This window comes from Desmodus rotundus, chromosome 7 (assembly GCF_022682495.2).
Source record: "Desmodus rotundus isolate HL8 chromosome 7, HLdesRot8A.1, whole genome shotgun sequence".
Classification (NCBI taxonomy): Eukaryota; Metazoa; Chordata; class Mammalia; order Chiroptera; family Phyllostomidae; genus Desmodus; species Desmodus rotundus.
Genome location: NC_071393.1, coordinates 51557976 through 51580754, shown reverse-complemented (window position 1 = coordinate 51580754; position 22779 = coordinate 51557976). Strand labels below are relative to the sequence as shown.

Below are 22779 nucleotides of genomic sequence, written 5' to 3'. Positions count from 1 at the left end.
CTGGAGGAACCCAAAACACTAGTTGAAAAGAACATGAGCACCCCTACGTTCATTGCAGCATTTACAATCACCAAGTTATGGAAGCAGCCCACTGTCCACCAATAGATAAGTGGGTAAAACAACTACGGGACATTTACGCCATAGAATACTACTTGGCCATAAAATAGAAGCAAGTTTTACCCTTTGAAAAAGTATGGATGGACCTGGAGAACATTACGTTAATAGAAATAAGCCACTTGGAGAAAGACAAATTCCATGATTTCACTCATATGTGGAATCTAATGAAAAACTGAACTAATAAGCCAAATAGAGACAAACTCAGAGAGCTGGATGACAGCAAAGTGGGGGAGGTTGAAGATGGAGCAAAAACTAAAATGGACTCATGGACATGGACACCAGTGTGGTAAGCGTAGGGGTTGGGGGTAGAAGGGGACTAAATGGTAATGGAAAAACATACAATAAAAAAATTTTAAAAATAGGTAGTATGCTAATGACAATCTATTCTCATAAAAAATGGTAAGCAAATTTTGGGCATTTTTCTCTGTAAAAGAAAAATATGTAACTCATTTTTAAATATAAAAGTTCTTTTAAAGTTCTTTGTCGTGAGATAACAAATCTCTGTGTAATACCTCAGATTTGCATGATTTTTTACCTCACTCAAAGGTGATTTAAGAATACTATAAGGATGTAGGCTACATTTTAAAGTCTTTGTTTTTATAAAATTTAATACTATTCATGAAATGTTCATTCACCTGGGCTCACCATTTTTGCACCCAAAGGTGCTTATAATGACGTAGGCAATGACTTCTTCTTCTTTCCTCTTTTTTAGTCAAGTTTGTATTTATATGCAGTAGTTCCTTAATATTAGTTTTGATATCTATTTTTAAAAAGATATCAAAACTAAGGAGAATATATATTCTTCAATACATTTTACTGTATTGGCTCACAAAAAAGTTGTTTTTCTGATTTCCAAATAAAAAGAATGGGCTGCAGGTAATTTTTGGGCCACTTTATTAAGTCCCCAATTTTTACATTGTGAATAAGAAGATTAATGTACTTGACCTTTAGCCTTCAGCCAGGTATGAAGCAGGGAAACTCTGCCTCTATATAAGGAAGTTTGGGGCCTTTTAGGCCTTTTTCTTGTAGCACTTAGGGACCCCCCTCCTTTATTCCTCTTTTCTTCCGCTACTACCCAGCTGCCCAGATCAGGCAACGCCCTGGGTTGTGGAGACCTGAAAAGCCCCAGTGGCCTTCAGGTGCTCAGCAACTACCTAGAGGACAAAAGCTTCATCAAGGGGTGTGTGACATTAAAGGCAGATGTGGCAATATTTGAAGCAGTCTCCAGCCTACCACCTGCCAACTTGTATCATGCCCTCTGCTGGTATAATCACATTAAGTCTTACAAAAACGAAAAGGCCAACCTGCCAGGAGTGTAGAAAGCTTGGGGCAAGTATGGCCCTGCCAATGTGGAAGACACCACAGGAAGTGGAGCTACGGATAGTAAAGAGGATAATGACACCGATCTCTATGGATGTGACAAGAAGGAAGCACACAAAGCAGCCAAGAGGCAAAGAGAAGAAAGCTTTGCACAGTGCGAGTAAAAGAAAGCTAAAACCTGCACTTGTTGCCGAGTCTCCCATCTTATTAGATGTGAAACTTTGGGATGACAAGAGGGCAATGGTAAAGTTAGAGGAGTGTGCCAGAAGCTTTGTCTGGGGCTCTTCCACACTAGTTCCCAGGAGGTGTATAGAATTAAAAAACTCCAAATACAGTGTGTAAGGATGATAAATTTGAAACAGATATGCTGAAGGAGCTGATCACTTTTTAAAAAAATTATCCCTTCAAAAAAATTATCCTCACCTAAGGACATTTCTCTCATTGCTTTGAGAGAGAGAGGAAGGGAGAGAGAAAAATAATGATGCAAGAGAGAAGTATCTTTTCATAGGAGCCTGAACCAGGGATGGAGTCTGCAGTCTAGGTATGTGCCCTGATGGGGAATCAAATCAGAAACCTTTTGGTTATAGGAGGAGTTCGTTGAGGACACCCCAACCAACTGAGCCACAATGCAGCTAAATCAAAAAGGCCAGGACTATGTACAGTCCATGGATGTGACTGCTTTCAACAAGACATAAAATCTATCAGGGATCATTGCTATTAAATAAAAGCTATGAAAGACAAAAAGAAAGGTTGATTTTCATGTATTTCATTATTGACAGAGTCTAAAAAATATGAAGAACAAAAACACGTTAGAAACAACTAACAACAATCTTATCCAACTGTTTGGCAAAACAAGGCATGGCAGGAGTGAGGAGAGGAAGGAAGGGCTGATCCAACAAAGGGGGTGTGATCAAGCAGGGTCCCGCTGTGGGCACCTGGGTCTCACTCCCCCTGGTGAGGCCGGGAACCAGCGCAGAAGTTTTCTGAGTTGTTCTGCTCCAGGCACAGTAAATAATCTCCTTCTCTAGACTGTCATTGGCTAGACGTCGATCACCAAGTGCTTCTGACCCACCTGTTTGGGGATCCAGAACGCTCAGGGGTAGGGACACAGGTTGTGCAGGAAGCTGCAGCGCTGAGGTGCAGGAGAGCACATGAGGAAGGTGTGTACATCCAGTCACTGCATTATCTGCCGAAGTCACCATAACTGGCCTTCCGAGGGCTTTTGACCATGTTTCCTAAGACAGAAAGGACAAGCATTTTAAACATAATTTACTATTACTAAGCAAAATCCCTCAAAAGTAGGCTTTATTGATCTTTATTAAATTCAGTAAACTTTTGTAAGGTTTTCATATTCTAGATGTGAACCCATATCTTAATCATGTATTATATATCATTGATATACATAATCATATAATACATATCATTGATGTGTCAGACTAGAATGTGTTGCCACTGTTTTTACCCGACAGAGAGAATGAAAGGGGCAGAACGATCAGCTCAGCCTTTGTCTTGGCTCTGACTGTGCTTACCCTAGTAGTGTTATCTCGAGTTTAGAGTGTCTTTGAAGAGATTTGTACTCAAAAGTAATTGTTTATTTTATGAGGATTTCTTTCCTTATGAGTAGATCATATCAGTCTGTCTCATGGACCAGGCAGCATAAAAAGCAACTTGTTAAATAGAAATAAAGTGAATGACAGGATGACGGCCAGCTGTCCAGCCCCCCCCCCACTGTGGAATTCCCATTTTTTCTTCAGGGTGCTCTGCTTGCTGTGTATGACATTTGACAGTTTGACACGGAAACCTATTGAGAGTGCCAGTATCAGTTCAAATGAAATATTGGTAAAGCTTAATATTTTCATAATTCTTGGGGTAAAAATCAAATAAAATAAAATATGAGTGGTTCTCATATTTTACCCCAGTGGATCTTCTTGTGCGTCCCCTGTGGTATGTGCATTCCAGTTTGGAGACCACTAGATACAGGGCAAAGTTCAGATGCTTTAGCCCAGCATACACACCCTCCACCAGGCGCTCTTGCCTGCTTCTCCAACCTAAGTTCTTGTCTTGTCACGCTCATACGGTGAATTTCAGTTACAGAAAACTTTTTGGAGTTCCCTGAATTTATCATGTTGAGTCATGTGTCAGAGATTTTATTACGCTACTGCTTCTTCCCAGAATGCTCTTTTTATGGACTACCCAGTAACACCTGCTCTATGAATCTTTTCCTGGCCCTTTCCCCTTCCCAGGGAACACTGAAAAATATGTGTTCTCAACCTTGGCCCTCAGCTTGTTTGTTGAACATATTTGTTGATATTCTTGGCTCCCCCTGTAGGTCCTAGTATCCCTAAATCAAAGACATTTCTAATTCATCTTTGTATCTAGCATATAGCCCCCAAGGGGCACAGAATCATGCTTGTTGAATTAATGATGGAGATTAATTGTATACTCTACTGGTCAGCCAGCACAGGGGATAGTGTTTAGCTCTGGGTGCCCCTTGAAGAAGGACCTGGAAAAGTGATGGGCACTCAGAGAAAAAGAATTCCAAACAATATCACACGAGAAGTTCAAGCCTGGGCCCAATGTATAGAGTAACTGGGAAGAGGGCTTTGGTTTTAATATAAGGAAGGATTACTGAACAATTAGCGCTGCTTGAACACAGGATGAATGGCTTGTGGGCCACGGTGATTCTCTTGCCACTGGAGGTGTTGAAATAAAGCCTGAATGGATAACCTCCTGGAACTGCTGGAGCTGGCTGAATGGGGGCTTAAGCGTCTGGAGTGACCAAGGTGAGTGGAGCAGAATTCAGGTAATCTGTGATGGTAAACAATCAAGCTGAGGTTTGCAATCATTTGCTATGTCTAATGATTAGTCTAATCTTTAATATATATTGCTTCAAAAAAAGGGGTGAAGCTATTTAAAGTAAACAATTTCTCTGTCATTAATAATCTCTGGATCTGGGTGAGACACAACTGTAGAGCTACCTTGCTTCTCAGGAGTCAGGCTACGCAAGGCTTTGAGTAAGTACTGATGCTGTTATTTTTCTTTGTGAGTGTAACTACCACCATCCAATTTGCTTCTTCTGTATCCCAGAAGTAGGTTGCCTTCACCCTGCCCAACCATGGATTTAAAATTTATAATCTAAGAGTCTATAGCAGAGGCAGTTATGTTAATTTTCTGTATATTTATGGCTGCCTAAGATAATTTTAACATATTAAGTCAATTAACCTTAATTCAGGAAATAAATGGTAAGAATATATCATAGATATAAATAATGCCAGGGACAGTATAAATAATCTGTTACGACATCCTTTAAGGGCATGAATCTTGTAACATGGAAACTGAGGCTCAGTGAAGTTGGAGGGATTTGGCTAAATGCTGTGCAAGTAATTCGGTTCGGAACCAAACCACAGTCCTTCACGTCTAATTCCACTTCTGTGGTTTTCTGCATTTTACCTCACGGCCTCAAAATGAGAAGATGTGGTCCCCCCTTTGAAGGACTTCTGCAATCTCATAAAGGGATAAGACATATCTGTAAAACAATTAGAGAATAACAGAAGTAAAATCAAGTGCGATACACGTGTTATGGCTAAGGAATAGTTTGGAAGGTCAATGAGGTGAGAAATCACGGGCTAGAGGATATGGGCATTTTTATTAAGAGCAGCTTTGAAAATAGCTGTGAAAGATAATTAGGCTTACAGAATTTTCCTTTGGGTCCCACAGTGCATGTCGGCTTTGTCCAAATTCACCAGTGCCCTTCCTTCTCTTTGATTTCTTTTTAGTTTTACTCCTCTCTATCATACCGACCAATAGGATATAAGCATCTAATTGCAGCAAATTCTTATACATTTCAAGTGACCCCCACAAAAACAGGTTGCCATGGTAACCAAACAAAAAGGGACTAGAAAACAGAAGCAAAGTATTTACTTAATGTCTGATGGGCTCTCTGCACAGTTTCCATTGGGCCCATCGCTGGCTTTCATGTGGGTTTGTGTGCCAGCCACTGTTTATTTTTTGAGCTATTAAAAGATTGAAAACTTTATCAGGCATTTTCATATAGAAATTTATACTGAGCAGTGAAGTTGCAGCTATTGATCTCTTAATTACATAAATCTTATTTTGAAAATGTTGATTTCTTACATACATTTAACCCAGGACCCTACAACCCTTGCCAATGGAAATCGAGAGAACAGAGGGGGGCATTTCATGAGGGTAAACAGACTTCCAAGAATGTTACAAGAACGGGAGGTGATAGTAGATTTGGAATAATTTTGTTAAAGGCCCTGCTATTTATTTTGCCACATCAGTAAGAAAAGTGTAGACTAACCAGTTGGCATAGACTTAATTGCTAATTATTTTATGTACCAAGTCTTTAATTAATAGACTATATAATTAATACAATCTACTGTGTCCTGGCTAGTTTTAATCCTTGGCTGAGGGAGATTTTGAGGATGAAACAGAAAGCCATTTAGGCTCATAAAATATGTCTAACATTTTGTGAATTGGGGAATAGACCCAATCTCTTCCTCCCTACTATTGTCTTGGTACCTCTTTGAAGTACAAAAACATTAGAACTTCAAAGGCAGATGGCACCTGCAGCTGATGGCAAGCCCTGGAGGTGTAGACAGATGCTTGGTGCAGCATGCCAGTAGGTGGTAGGTTGGCTAGGGGTCTTGGCAATTCTGAATATTCTTTTTTAAAAAAGGCAATTGAAATCTGTGTGCAATAAATTGCTTCATCTGACGCTTACTTTTAAAAGTCACGTTCTATGTCTCTCTCACAAAAATGTGATTCTACAATGTAAATGCCATTTGCAGGGATAGAAACAAAGCTGATGCTTGTTTGGAAGCTTGATAGGTAGGAGGGAAACAAGTTGTCCCATAAAGCAGTAGATCTTCCATGGAATGCCACTGCTCTGTGTTATAGATCCACCAGTGTGTGTATCCGGAATTAGCTTTGTTAAACTAAAATACATCCTTTGTATCTTTCTATGCTAATTTTCTTGATCTAGCAGTTGAGTGTGGGATTCCTGAAGTAGGATTTTTCTTCAAGGGATTTGCCTCTTAGGAGTAGAGTTAACATTATGCCAAGACTAATTCAGCAGTAGGGTCACAAAGAAGAAAGGTAAAAATATAATACATTTTTCCATATAAAGACCACTTGTTTGTAATAACAATAATAATAACACAATGCATAGGCAAATGTTCATTATATATAGCTGTAATTAACGCATCAAACGTGATCTGTTATTTTTGTACTTTCGGATGAGTGTCTGATACTTCTGTCTTATTAACTGGGTTTTTTATGTGAAAGATGATAATGTAGCCTTAACCAGTATCACCAACATCTTACCACTGTTGTAGCTGTAGAGGAAGAATTACAGTCAGTGTGACGTCTAATTCTTATTTGGGTTGTTTCTATGTAGAAAACTCCCAGTTCAGTCATTTCCTTGGAAAGGCGGTGGTAGGTTGAGTGAATTTTGGAAGTGAGGCTCCAACAAGAACAGTTTGTCTTTCAGCTTAAAGGTTAATGGAGACAGATTTTGCTTTGAGAAGGGTTGATAGATATATTCCCATGCTGACGTACCTGCATGTGGTCTCTAGCATATGCACAGAAAAGGCCTGAGTTTAAAGGCCTGAAAGCAACGTTGAACGACGCTTGTAAAGAGTTCTTTACTGAAGTTGGGAAGATTGGAAGAATAACTCTGTCCTATGTGTATCTCCAGTGAAAAATGTACTTTGGTAATAAAAAAGGATTCCTGCCCTCACCAGGTGGTTCAGTTGGTTGGAGCATCATCCCATATACCTAAAGTTTGCTGGTTTGATTCCCGGTCAAGGCACATACCTAGGTTGCAGGTTCAATCCCCAGTCGGGGCACTTGTGAGAGGCAACTGATCAATGCTTCTCTTTCACATTGATGCTTCTTTCTCTCTCTCCCCCTTCCTGTCTCCCTAAAATCAATAAAAGAAAATCCTTGGGTGAGGATTAATAACACCAATATCAATAATAATAATAACAATAATAACATTAAAAAATAAAAGATGCATGTCTTAAAAAAAGGGATTCCTACTAAATTCTTTCCCGCACCAGCATTTAAATACTTGATTTTCTAACTTAGGAAATGATCGATACCGACTTTTCCTCACTTAACTAATATTCATTTATTGTTCCATTTCTATTAATTAAGACTACTAATTGAAGACTTTAAATGCTTCAGATAATTAAGATTGTTAATTAAGACTACATCCAGTAAAATGCTAATGACTTTTCCTGGGTATAGTCTTAGTTATCTGAAAAATTTATTTAAAGTTTTTGATAAGTGGCCTAAGGCTAATTGAAAACATTATTCCCCCCTTCTCAAACAGTAACAAGACCCCCCAACCCCCACCCCGCCACCCCAGCATAAAGGATCTAGTAGACTGACCTCAGCTGCTTTCCATTTTTTCATTTGTCTGGTGAGCTTCGTCAGTAATCCCTTAAGCATTCCAAGGAATCCCTCTCTTTCTTTGGCTTCCTCTCTCCCACGGGCCCATTATCTCCATTAGCCTGCCTCAGAGACAGCAGAGACATCCGCGACATGGTCTAACTTCTCTGAAGTCAAAAATGCCTTCAAAAGCAAAGTTTCTGAGGCTGGAGGAGGGGGGGAGCAGAGGAGGGGGCAACAGGGAAGGGGGCAATGAAGTGTAAACAAAGGGATAGCTGGGGATTGGCCCATTCTTTCTGGGTATTCTGTGGAGCCTCTTTAGAGGCAGTGAAGAAAGTAAAATCCAGAGGCCTCTTATGAAAAATGCTGTTTAAGGCTCTGACTTTTTCTTTCTTTCTTTCTATTTTTTTTTTTTGTTGTTGTTGTTGTTGAAGATTCTGACTTCTTAAACTGATCTGCTTAAAGGGAATAAAGGTGAGAGAAATAATGCAAGCCGGGTGGCCAGGTACAAACCCAATCCAATTTTCAGTTATGTTTGTTATTTTTAAAGGGACTATAACCTTCTCTATCTGGCAATATACCATAGGAACCAAAAGGGTAACTGTGGCATCACATGGTTGCATTTTCCTGGACCAATGTCTAAATACCCTCAAATGCTAACCCAGTTAAAGGAATGTGGGCTCTACAGACATCAGTCCCAACAAAAAGCCATAGATTTAAAAAAAAAATTCAGTCAGGGGTGTCTAACCCTCGGCCCATGGGCTGCATGCAGCCCAGGATGGCTATGAATGTGGCCCAACACAAAATCATAAATTTACTGAAAACCTTTTTTTTGCTCATCAGTTTTCATTAGTGTTTGTGTATTTAATGTGTGGCCGAAGACAACTCTTCCTCTTCCAGTGTGGCCCAGGGACGCCAAAAGGTTGGACACCCCTGGATAGTTTTGGATGAAATATGCTTAAGAAGGAGGGAAATTATGGAAAGAAAAGGCAGGAATTTTTTTTCTTGATTGACAAATTTGGATTTTGGTTTTTTTTTTTAATTAAACCTTGCCAGTTGTTTCTCTTACTAACGTGTCATGCAAATATTTTTTCTTAGGGAATTGAGGGCAAAATTCTACTTCTGAGGAATAGAAGACTGAGGATTACTTTTTAAAGAAATAACTCTTTTTCTGAGTATTAAAATAATCCATGTCCATTATAAAAATTAAGGAATCAAAATAAAAACTCCATGAGTAAAGGAGTTTGTTTTATTCAGTTGTGTTCTCAGTACCTAGAGCAGCGCTGCGCACGGTCTCAACGTGATTTGATCTCAAAACCAATATTAACTAAAAAGAGCAAGTTACATTCATGTGATACATCATTTACAAAGGTTTAAAAACTCAGAACAATTTTTTAGTGAAAGTATTAAAACTTAAACTGGAAGGCTTACCACTGAATTCATCAGCGTGCCTGCCTTTAGGGAAAGAGAAGAAAGGGTTTGATCTTTGATCAAAATGAGCTTCCACCTTATCTGGCATGTTTTTTCTTGGATTAAAAAGCTTGACACAATAAGCAAATGTTAATGTTTATTAAACATGGATAGAAAGTACAAGATAATTAGAGAAAAGAAATATATTCCACATTAATTAAAATTAAAATAATTTGCGAAATCTTTATTTTCTTTTTTTTTAAGATTTTATTTATTTTTAGAGAGAGGGGAAAGGAGGAAGAAAGAGGGGGAGAGAAACATCAATGTGTGTTTGTCCCTTGCACGCCCCCTACTGGGGACCTGGCCTGAAACCCAGGCATGTGCCCTGACTGGGAATAGAACCAGCGACCCTTTGTTTTGCAGGCTGGTGCTCAATCCACTGAGCCATACCAGCCAGGACTCTTCTTTGTTTTCTGTGTAATTCATCTGGCCTGAGAAAAAAGTAGGAGGAACTTACTAGAGTTGGAAGATGAGGGACAATGGGGAAAACCTTTCATGTGACTGCAAAGGAAAAAGAAAAGAAGATTTTTAGGCTAGTTGGAGGCTCTGGGAGACCTGCCACCTTCCCTCTGGGGCCCAAGAACCACTGTCCTTGAATTTAATCACTGTAAACCCTTCATATGTGTGAGAAACAGGATTGTGTGGGAATCACTTTGGAGATGAAGTCCTAAAAGAAGGCTCCTCTAGGACAGCTCTCTTACATCAGCTGTTGCTTAGCAACCAGATGTAAGGTCCCAGGAAGGCCCCTGTGTGGGGACTAGATACACAACGTGGGCCCCAGAGGATTTCCTCCACAAATCCCACCCCTGTCCAAACTAGATCAACACAACTTCTTGGGGCCTGTTCTGTAGTTGGGAGCTCCCCCAGTTTAGCACCTCGGAATATTTTAAAATTATTTCCATGTGGGTTTAGTTCCATCTTGGGTGTGTGTATGGACCTTGTGCTTTGTGCTTTGTCCCCCAACAAAATTACTATCTTTAAAAATAGCTGAGAGAAACAAACAAAAAAAAATAGCTGAGAGAGTGGGATATGCTATCTATTTTTGTGTGTGTTACTTTTGATTCGGGAGCGGAAATGGTTTGAGGGAGCTGAGGAACTGACTGAAGCGTTTTTCATTGTGTTGACTGTGTTGACTTGCAGTGAGTGAGCAAGCAGAGGCTGGGCGCTCCTGGAAGGCCGAGGTTGACCTGGCTCTGCAGGGTGTGGCCAGGATTTAAGGATTAGGCATCAGGGAGGCAGCGGTACTGGCTCATCTTGATGTCCAGTTTGAGTGACAGATAGTGGAACTACAATTTTGGAGTATTATTCCAAGTTAATGCATTGGAATACTGTTTATTTGTGAATAATTCAGAAACCCAGGAGCCTTATAGTAAATTTTAACAGTAATTATAAAAATTATGTCTTGTTGGTTCCTTTTACATTTCTTCTAAGACATATCTATTTAGAAGGAAAAATTGGGAGCTGCTTGATTATTTTCTTTTCCCTTTCATTTGCCCTGGTTTCTGTTGGGGGGTGGAGGAGGCTCCAGAGTTGGTTGGTCATCATACCTGCATAATGGAGTTCAAGATGTTCTCTTAAGAGAATTAGCTCACAGGGGCATAATGTGACATCTGCTTTGCACTGTCAAAATATTCCCTTTCTGAGCTAAATGCCCTTTTAGTGCTTTGGGGTTATCAGGCAATGCTTTATCTGCTTCCGTACATCTACAGTAAAATAAGAAGGCTTTGAGAAAGTTTCTCAGCTGGAGGGGTGAATCTCAGAACAATTAAGGGCAAACAATACCCATTTCCTCTCCCACCCAAAATGTCTTCTTTGAGCCTGCACCAGAACCAGAAAGAGAAGGAGGCATATGTGCACGTTTATCTGGAGGTTGGAAGCCGGAGAGAGGAAGGCATGGTCAGTGAACTTCACAGTGTGATTTCATATGGAAGTGCCTGCATCCGTGCCACCTGTTGATGGCATGATTGGAGCATGGTCCTGGCTCAGCCTCTCCACCATTGATAACTCCATTTAACACCGCCCCAGGGAGGCTTTATTGGAGACCCAGTCACTTTGCCTCGGCAATGGTGTACATGGGTGCCCCATTCAACCCTTTCTTCTGACATTAGCACATTTGAATGGGCCACCAGTGAAGCCATTCAGTGAGAGCATGCAACCGGGTTTCTGGGTGGCCCAGGGCTGAGCTGAGAATTCTCATTAATGGACTGAGAGACTTAGCCTATTGAGGTACATGAACTCAGTGACCAAAGAAAAGTGAGACAAAGATGTCCCTCACAGGAACATGTAGGTCAAAGTGGACAAAGGCAGACATAGACCAGTCAATCTATTTGATTACCGAGCTGAAAAGGGAACCTGGATCCCTATGGGGGGGCAGTGCAACTGATTTGACAGAAATCTTAAAAATGCCCGCACACTCTGAGGCTGAGGCATTTACCAGAATTGCAGGTGGTACGTGAAGTTATTTTAAAAATGTTTTTTCCTTCCACTTGTCTTTGTGGTCATTTCCTATTTGGTAGTACTTAGAAAAGGCCCCAAATAACTAGAGTGAAAAGAAAGGGTCACAAAATTGAACTGGAAAAAGCATGTTTAAAAGTGAAAGGTGATCGTGGACAACATTCCCCAAACTACTGGTGCTGTGGGCTATTTTTCAGCTCTTAAGGGAACAAAAAATGTGCTTTGGGAACCGGAACCATTACATGCTTAGGATTATAACTTTAAGATATTAGTGTGATTTCAAAACCTTTTTACTCTAAGGTATAGGATAAAAAATGCAGGTCTTTAAAATCTTGCAAAAAGATAAAGGAAAAGAACCACAATCATTTTGTATAGATCCATCAACATGGTCAATAATAGCATGCTTAGTTTTCATAAGTCTACGGAGTTGCTTCTTGTGATGTAGGTTATTGTGGGAGAGACACTGGTCCCTTGTACTTAAATATGTGCAAATGGCTAGAGACTCAATACTCAGATGCGCACGAAATTGAAAAGTGTTCTGTAATTCTTCAAAATGGCACTTTGGTGACTACATGAACAATTCATTCCAAACCAAGTTTATTTATTAAAATGATTCAGATTTTTGCTTCTTGAGATAGCAATACATTTTAAAATGATCAAAATTTTGGTTTTATCAATATAAGATGTTGGGAACCTAAGAATACCTGTGGTCCTGTTCTCTAAAAGGAGCAGAGAAGAAAGTATGTTTTTTATCCTATCATAAATAATGCAACTATTTTTATGAGGAACATGTTCAACTTAAAAAAGAGTGACTGAAGGAAAAGGAAGAGTCACATCTGAACAAGAGTTGTATTCATTTACATCGAAAGAGAATCTCCCCTGGAACATAATCAATAGAAGAAAAAAGCAAACAAAATATAACCAGAGACATTGAAGTTAAGAACAATCTAACAATAGCGGGGGGCGGGGGGGACAGTGGGAAGTGGGGATTACAGGAACTACTATAAAGGACACATGGACAAAATCAAGGGGGAGGGTGGAGGTGAGGGAGGGAGGTGGGTTCAGCTGGGGTGGGGTGGAGGGATGGGGAGAAAAGGCATACAACTATAATTGAATAACAACAAAAATTTAAAAAAAGAATCTAAAAAAAAAAGAGAAAGAGAATCTCCTGAGGGACAGGACTTCAGGGTCCACGTAGCCTGTTGTATCCACAGTGTGACGGAGGCCTACAGCGGCTTAGCAGATGGCCAAAGACCCAACTTGCACCAAGACTCAAAAGTAACATTTCTCTTATTGTGGGAATAGTTCATTAGAGCAGAAATGAGCCTTGCTTTGCAAAGGGCTAGAATCCTTAAATTTAGAAGATGTTTTCACCTCATGCTGAATTTACTCAGTGTAAAATTGATTTACACACTACATAGATATCTTTGTTATGATACTTCAGAGTGTAACATCTCGAGGCCCCATCCTGACTGAAGGGACTCCATCTTAGACCTTAGACCTGACTGTGACCTTTGCTTTCAATAAAATTCTGTAGTTGGAATTAACCTCACTGCATCCTTAAGGGAAAGATTGTGTGATGATAGCACCCTCTTTAAACACCATGCTCTGCAAATTGGTGTCTTGTCAGTTAAATGGTAACTAGAATATTTGTGCAGGCATTAGTTTATGGACCCTTTGAGTGGTCCACTGGCCATGGAAAACAATGCGTGATCACCTCAGGATCAGTCGCTGCCAGATGACAATCAGGGGACAACTGACTTTGCCCTCATCTCCATGACCCACACCTACTACAGAACAGACCTGTGGAGGGGGGGAATGATATACTATTACCCAATGGACCCCCCTTCTCCTGGAGTCCCCTTGTACTAGGTTTGCTTTGCCCACTGCAAGGGAATGAAGTCTCTCAATGCCAGAGATTGGTGAAAAGGGAAGGAATTATTTATTCAAAGGTTGTACAGACTTAGAGTAATGATTTAATGTCTTCATTAAGATCCCAGAGTCCCTTAAAACACCCACAAACACACACAGTCCTTCCTTCCCCACTTTGCCCAGTCTGGGGTACCATATCTCAGGAAAAGAAATAGAAGTCCACGGCTCGGGTAGCCCCTGGTTCTTCCCAGTAATCCATGTTTGGCTGGCAGGCTTCCCACGGTTTCCAGCACCATCAGCTGTGTCACCGGGATCTCCAGTTAATCCAAACCCATGTGGCACCTTCTCATGGCCCACCAGCAAGAGTCCTTTTACCCCTTTCCCTTCCCACAGCATCTCTCTTGCATTCTTCCAAAGTGCTAAGAGAGAGCTCTGCATCGCTGCTACATCTTGCTTCCCAGCTTCCTAAGCTGTGTGGCAAAGGGAGCCCTAAAGCCACATGGTCCCCCTTTCTCGGCAAAGCTGCATGGTCCCTTCTTACTCCAAGCTCTCATGCAGGCGCTGTAACCAGGGGGAGCTGCCTCCCAGTTCCGTCAAGGGTGGAAGTCACTCCCATCTCCCTGGCTCAAAGCGTGGCCACAGCTATTTAACATATCCATGAAACCAGTTAAAAGTTATAGACATGTTAAATGACCATGCCTGAGATGAGTTGCAAAACTGTTGCTATGCAGAACAACTCTCCATGGCCCTGCTCCATGTGTCCCATCCCCCAGTTCAGACTTGTGGCGGGGAGGACATCATATATATATTTATATTATATTTCCTGGACACCTTGAGTTTTGGACCCCATTACAAATCCCTATTTGGGGGTCCCCCTGGCTGCACCCTGTTACACACCCACCCCGAGGCCCCTCTGTAAGCCATCCACAAGGACCTCTCAGGGAGCTCGGCTTCTCTTTTCTGGTCGACTCCCTTGTGCACAGACTATTTTCAACAAGCTCTATCTGCTTGATCTTGCTCTGGGTTCAGCACTCATTCCTATGGCATCAAGACTCAAGAGCCTGGCATTCAAGGTCTGGTAACACTTCCATTAAATGTTTCCCCAACTTTATGAAGCTCAAGTAAATGATAAGAACAACATGAAAACTTGACCCCTTGAAAACAAACCTTTGAAACAGTCTAGCTTTGTCTTTTTTAGTATTTCTAGAATTAGTTCTCTTTCCACCATTATGATAAGAAATCTTTAACTTCGTTTTGGTATATCCTGTCTAGACCACCTCTAATATTTCTCTCTTAGGCTACTTCAAAATGTGCAGGTGACGCAGTTCAATTTCTCTGTGTTATTCAGAACTTGCCTCTGGAAACTCTTCAACTTGAGCCCTCAGTTGTTTTCCTAGTGAAGAGGTCTGGAATATGCCACCCCCAAAATATGCCACTTTGGCATAAAAATTATTGTGAGCTGAAGGCAGTTGAAAAAGACAGAAAAAATTCTCTGCCCTCCCCCTTTCTGCTTGAAAGTAGGGCACACGTTTCCCCTTGTAAAGGTGACATACATTTCCACTTGTAAAGGTGTTCCCCTTTTCCTATATCAGAAGGACAAAGACAGCGCTGAGTTCAGTCTGCCTAACAAACCTTACTAACCAGCCACCGCCCTACAGCTCACCACTTTCAGGAGTCCCAACCCCCTTTTCTTTGTCTCGTCACTTCTTCGCAATTTATCACTCTTTGTCACAGTGATATATATCCTCCCCCAACCTAACTGCTTCTTTCATTTTTTTCACTTCTTTTCCATGATGGCTCCATGTATGTAAAATATTAACATCAATAAAGTTCGTGTGCCTTTTCTCCTGTTATTCTGTCTTGTGTCTGTTTAATTCACAGGCCACCAAGGTCAGCGTGTGAGAATATAGGGAAAAAGATTTTTCCTTCCCTACAGTAGGCAACCACTGAGTTTTCCCTCCTTTTGCTTCACTTGAGACTATCACACTGCTTTTTTCTCCTCTAGTTTCCAACTTTTTAATGCATTGTTCTTCCATGTTTTCTTACCCAATGGTTTTTTATCTCATTTGCATCATTCCTTTTAGTTAAAACTTTAAAGTCTTAAATGCCTTACAGTTAGTTAGAAAAATCTTGGCAGCACGTGGAAATGGTCCTGTTAGTGGCAAAATGGCACCAGATGTTACTGGCAGAGTTAGACTGGACCTTGGTTCAGCAACCTTGTATTTGAGTTCGGCAAAGAAAAACATTCAGAGCCAAGAAACTCAAGTCAAAGGAGAAAGTTTATTTAGAAAGTCACAGAAGTAGAAAGAAGTGAACCAGCTGGGCTGCGTGGGCTCAGGAAAGAAGTTAGAGGCAGAAGAAGGGCCCTGGAGCTTAGGAAAAGGACAAAGAGGAAAGGGCATGGGTGTGCTGCAGGGAGAGACAGAAGTGCGCTGGGTCCTCAGTCCTAAGAGTTTTCATCCTCTCTAAAGGTGGGGCTCTTAGGGGAGGTCCCAGAAGAGGATCTCAATAGAATATTTACTGGCTTTTCCAGGTGTGCCCTTTCAGCGTCATGGTTTCTTGATTGGTGGGCGCTAGGGGAAGGGGTCATTAGTCATTGCATCCGGTCCTGATGTCAGCCATGGTGACACTCCATCTGGTTTGCTGCTTTTCTGTGCCTGGAGCTAAAACATAACTGTTTGACAGATGGAAAAACTTGAGCTTTGATAGATGTTAAGTACCTTGACAAGGTTAACTGGCTATTAAGTGGGAAATTGGATAGCTAGTTTTTGGACATGGTATTGATGTAGTAGGCAGGAGACAGACATGAGCAGATTAGGAATGATAAGCCGTGTACAGAAGGTAATCAGGGTGGAAGGCCCAAGGTACCTAGCAACAGGCAAAACTAGGGTGGGACCTTGCCCCTAGGGTGACCTTTCCTCTCCTAGCATATTGCTATTCATGTAATACACCCGCTTAGAGGAGAAGCGAGGGAGGCAGAGGATAGCCTCCTACGACTCCCAGACAAGCCCTGGCATGGCCATTCCCTTAAGCATTGAGCCCTCAGGACAATGAGGTTCTGACCCGCATTAAATAATCTAGGAGCAAAGCCTTGAATCTTTTGACCACAGAGACAAAGTTAAGGTTAAACAGGGGGTAACATTCTAGGCCTCAGTTGTGTGTCAGCTCCAGTCCCAGAAAAGCAGGGAGACCAGGTAGGGTGACACCATGGCTGACATCAAGACCTGCTGTGATGACTAATGACCCCCTGCTCTGGGGCTGACCTCAGTGGAGACCATGACCCGGAAGAGACACAGATCTCTCTCTCTCTCTTTCTCTCTCACTCTCTCTCAAGCACACCTGCGCATTTCCTGCTCCCCTCCCACCAGGTGCATTTTCTTCACATCTCTTTCTCCTAAGCTCCAAGGGTCCTTCTTCTGCCTTTGCAACTTGTTTCTTCCACTGCTGTGACTGCCTAAATAAACTTTTGTTTGTATTTGAGCTCCTTGCCTCTGAATTCTTTCCCAGCTGAATTCAATAACCAAGGTTGCTGAACCGAGCGAGGTCTAACATCTGGTGCCCTCTGCCATTAGCAGTATAGGCCTGGGTCCTAGGAAGAAACAAGAGCCTCATTAGGCATTATATGATACGACACAATAGGCGCCCTTTCTCTTTATAATTTACTAATGACACTTGGTGCTCTCCAGCAGTTCCAGGTCTGTAAGGTCATATCCAGGAGGGTACCTGGATGTGGCAGACAGCTATGGTTGCAACTAAGGCTCACAGCACAGGTGCCACTGTGGTCGGAGGATTGTGGGAGGGGCATGTTCAGCATTTTGACCAATGCCTGGACACATTTTTATCAGTCACTCATTCTTTAACATTGGCAGCTGGCTAAAATGCTTTTGGTTCTCATAGTCTTATTATACTGATTTCTGTTCTCACTTGTCTCCATTTCCTGTACCATTCAGGTAGTCTACTTTCTGATTTGGTTTCTTTGGGACACAAATAAAAATATTTTCTAAATTGTGAGAGTCCAAATGATCAAATACTGCAGTATTACATTTATGTTTCTGCTGTTTGGATAATTATTCTGCTGTGAAACCTCACCCAAACTTCTGGTTTAGGAAAATGTACCTTTACAGTTTTCACCAACTGAGGAAAATGTGCATTAGATGCAATTATACATTTTGATAACATGAAGCCCAAATCTGTCACATTTTGTGTTAACAACTAATGGGATTCAGGATATGCTACAGAGAAATATGGCACCTTGGCATATTGGATGTTTTAAACTGAAGGAATTTGAGAAATGGCAGGTGCAGAAAGGACTTTCTGATTTTTTCCTGAAGCACATCATAAAACCCTTGTGAGACGTGCCCTTGCCATACACATATGGGAGAGGAGCATCCTTATCTCTAATGACAGAGGGACACAGGGAAGAATCTGAACAAACAAGCTTTGCTAATTTCCCCCCAATTTACTATACTTAGCTCATACCCTTCATCCCATCAATTTTTCTATGACTTTCTACACTCAACAAACCTAATACAAAAATGCTTAAATTTAAACATTTGTTTGGGTCTTTATTTTCTTTTGAAGCTCCTGTGCCCTAGGCTGGGCGGCTTAGTTGGCTGGAGTGCTATCCTGTACACCAACATTTTGTGGGTTTGATTACCGGTTGTTACAAATACCTAGGTCTGTGGGTTTGATCCACAGCTGGGGCACCCACAGGAGGCAACCAATTAATGTTTCTCTTTCACATCAATGTTTCTGTCTCTCTCTCTCTCTCTCTCTCTTCCCCTCTCTCTAATATCAATAAAACATATCCTCAGGTGAGAAATTAAATAAAAAAGCTCCCCAGGTGCTCCAATGTGATGGCAGGGTTGAGGAACACTGATGTAGCATAGCATTCAGATGAAATATTATCATGTACTACATTTTACAAGGTTCTATGGGAAATGCAGAAATTAAAGTTAAGGCATGGTTCTCATCTTTAAGGGACTTTTAATTTGATTGAAAACATACCACAAAAATGGTCCCTATTTACATAAAATGAGGTTACTCATTGTCAGTAAGTGATGTCACAGTTTTAGTGGTGAGTACGTGCCAGAGAACGTGTAACATGTAACGGTGACTAAACAGCTTCCAATTCCTATCCTTATGCTGCCATGTAATAACAGCTTTCTCCGTGTGCCAGACAGCTTATATGCCTCATTTCATCTCCTCCACTGCTTATCAGTTAGACATTATTTTCATTTTACTGCAGAAACTAAAACTTGGAGATATTGTTATTTGTCTAAAGTCTGAGAAACAGGCTTCGAACATAGGTCTGTCGGGACCTGACATCCATGCTCTGTAACCATTAAGTTATACCGTTCGGTCCTGGTAGGTGCTTGGTCAGTCACAGTTAGAATAGCTGCATGTCATAAGATGTTTCACATTTTAATATATTTATGTTTTTTATTTTTTAAACTGTACACTTAAAAACTTCCAAATCACAGAAAAGTTGAAAGAATAATACACCGAACACTCTATACCCTTTACAACCAATGTTAATATTTTACTATTGTACATCTGCTTTATTTTTCTCTCTATTTACATGGGTATATGCATCTCTTCTTGTTGTTGTTGAACCATTTGAAAGGAAGTTGCTCATATCATGATAGCTCATCCAGGAGTACTTCAGTGTGCACTGCCTAAGCACACGAACAGTCTCCTACGTCACCTTTGTACTATTAACACCTCAGAAAATTACCACGGATTCAATTTTGTCACCAATACAGAGTCCCATTTAAAAATTTCCCAAATCATTCTTGATTTGTCTATTTAGGTGCTTCTGTTCACCTAAGATTTCATCAAGGTTTATTAATTTCATTTGTTTATAATGTTTATAGACTTTTATTCTAGAAGTGGTTGATTACTTCTAGCTCTGGAGGACAGAAGGCCAAGATCGAAGTCATCAGGGCTGGTTTGGGGTGAGGCCTGTCTTCCTGGCTTATACGTAGCTGCCTTCTCGCAGTGTCCTTAATGGCCTCTTCTCTGTCACATGTGGAGAAAGAGAACCCTTTAGTGTCTCTTCCACTTCATACAAGGACACCAGTCTTATAGGATTGGATCCCTAACATTATAACCTCACTTAACCTTAATTTCCTCCCTAAAGGCCCTGTCTTCAAATATAGTCACAATGGGAATTAGGGCTTCAACATATGAATTTTGGGTGGGACAATATGTTTTATTATTATATTTTATTGACTATGCTATTACAGTTGTACCAATTTTTTCCCCTTTCCCCCCTCCACCCTTCACCCTCCACTCCCTAAAGCAATCCCCCCACCATTGTTCATGTCCATGGTCATGCATAAGTTCTTTGGCTGCTCCATTTCCTATACTGTACTTTACATCCCCATGACTTCTGTAACTACCTCTTTGTACTTCTTAATACCCTCACCTCTTCACCCATTTACTCCACCCCCCTCCCATCTGGCAACCATCAAAATGTTCTCTGTATCCATGATTCCATCTCTGTTCTTCTTGTTTGCTTACTTTGTTTTTTAGATTCCATTGTTAACAGGTATGCATTTATTGTCATTTTATTGTTCATAGTTTTAAGCTTCTTTTTCTTAAATAAGCCCCTTTAACATTTCATATAATGATGACTTGGTGATGATGAACTCCTTTAGTTTTTTCTTGTCTGGGAAGCTCTTTACCTGCCCTTCAATTCTAAATGATAGCTTTGCTAGGTAGAGCAATCTTGGCTGTAGATTCCTGCTTTTCATGATTTTGAATATTTCTTGCCAATCCCTTCTAGCCCGCAAAGTTTCCTTTGAGAAATCAGCTTAGAGTCTTAAGGGAACTCCCCTGTAGGTAACTAATTATCTGCTTTTCTCTTGCTGCTTTTAAGATTGTCTCTTTATCTTTAACCTTTGGCATTTTAATTATGATGTGTCTTGGAGTAGGCCTCTTTGCGTCCATCTTGTTTGGGACTCTCTGTGCTTCCTGGATGTGCATGTCTGTTTCCTTCACCAAATTAGGGGAGTTTACTTTCATTATTTTTTCAAATAGATTTCCAATTTCTTGCTTTTTCTCTTCCCCTATTTATACCCCTATGACGCAAATGTTCTGGATATTTTGAAGTTGTCCCAGAGGCTGCTTACACTACCCTCATTTTTTGGGGTTCTTTTTTCTTCTTGTTGTTCTGATTGGTTGTTTTTTGCTTCCTTAGGTTCCAAGTCATTTATTAGATTCTTGGTGTCATCCACTCTACTGTTGTTTCCCTACAACTGTACTTTATTTCAATTAATGTATCCTTCATTTCTGTCTGGTTCTTTTTTATGCTGTTGAGGTCCTCACTAAGTTCCCTGACCATCCTTATAACCAGTGTTTTGAACCCTGCATCTTATAGATGGCTTATCTCCATTTTGTTTAGTTTTCTTCCTGGAGTTTTGATCTGTTCTTTCAGTTGGACCATGTTTCATTGTCTCCTCACTTTGGCAGCCTCCCTGTGTTTGTTTCTATGTATTAGGTAGAACTGCTATGACTCCCTGTCTTGGTATCATAGCCTAACATAGTAGGTGTCCTGTAGGGTCCAGTGACACAGCCTCCCCTATCACCCAAGCTGGGTACTCAAGATGTGCCCTTTGTGTGGGCTGAGTACACCCTCCTCTTGTAGTTGAGTCTTGGTTGCTGTTGGTAGGTCAATGGGAGGGATTTACCTAGACCAGTCAGCTGCAAGGACTAGCTATGACCACTGACCACAAACTTCTGCCCTCTGTTGAGGATCAGCTGTGCCAGGGCAGGGTGGAAGTACTCTTACATGGCCTGTAGCTGTCAACTGGGTATGCAGGCCCTGAGGTTTCCTGGGTGGTGCAGACCAAGCTCAGCCCTCACTTGTGTTTTGCCCGGGCCCACCCTGCCTGAGCTATAGAGCAATCTGAGATGGTTGCTGTTTGTGCTTGGCTTAGAAATTCCCAGGCAAAACCAAGCTATTAATCTAGGCTGGCTGCTGCTACTGCTGAGCCTGGGGCCACTTGGCAATAGGTACAGAGGCTGGGGGCTCACTAAGGAGAGCTGTTGCTTATTTAAAAGAATTTAGGAAGCTGTGAAATTTTAGCCAAGACCAGCTATTTGTATGTATAAGTTACTGTTAATAGCTGTAAACTGGATGAGATGGAGTCTCAAGAAATCTCCAAGATGGGGCAAAGAGTGTTAGCCAGGTTGATGGAGTCTTAGATATGGCATCCACCTGCAGCTCTGTGGCTCTGCCCACCTTTTTGTCTGGGAAAATTCTGTCCCCCAGCTCTTGCCTTGATACCAGACACTTCAGTTCCTCCCATTATGCCACTGGTGCCTTTCAAGCTGCTACCCTGCTTCTGGAGCTCAGAAGGAGTGAGTCTGAGTAGGTAAGTCTGTGTGTGTGTTCTTTAAGAGGACCTGCTTGGGACTCCAGAAGTTTCTTCCACTGACTCAATCCCCACTGGTTTTTGTAGCCAGAACTTATGAGGACTTATCTTCCTTACACTGGAACTCTGTGCTGGGGGTCCTGGTGTGGGACTTGGACTCCTTGCTCCCAAGATATCCCTCCCAAGTTTTTATCCACCACATGTGTATGTGGGACCAGCCCATTCCACATCTCCACCCCTCCTCCCAGTCTGGATGGGTGTGGTTTCTTTAATTCAGTCATTGTCAGACTTCTATTCAACTCGATTTCTTATTTGTCAGACTTCCATTCAACTCAATTTCAGATGGTTCTGAATGATGGTTATTCTATAATTTAGTTGTAATTTTGATGTGGGTGTGTGAGGAGGTGAGCTGTGTTTACCTATGCTGCCATCTTGACTGGTAGTCCCTGGGACAATTTAATTTGTAACAGTTGGTATTCTTCTGTAAAGTAGAGCTTTCCTTTTTAAATTTTTCCCTTTCTCTCCTCATCCTTCTTCTTTTTCTCTTTTTTCCCTTCCTTCTTCCTTCTTTTGTGCTTCGGTGTGGATTCATGTATTTATTTCTTATTTAATACATTATAACCTATTTTTTTCGTTATTTATTTTGATGCTCAAATTGTCCAGGATGTGGCCAGTAGGAGCTCATTCAAATCAGCTTTTGACATGACTCTAATAGTATTTAAGCATTTCCTTGCTTTCCTGAACAGCA

The 22779-nt window shown here is 41.2% G+C and overlaps 1 pseudogene; it reads left to right on the top strand.

The window, feature by feature from the left end:
* The first annotated feature begins 382 nt into the window (after positions 1–382).
* LOC112296570 (elongation factor 1-beta pseudogene) lies at positions 383–2132 on the top strand (annotated as a pseudogene).
* The last annotated feature ends 20647 nt before the right edge of the window (positions 2133–22779 follow it).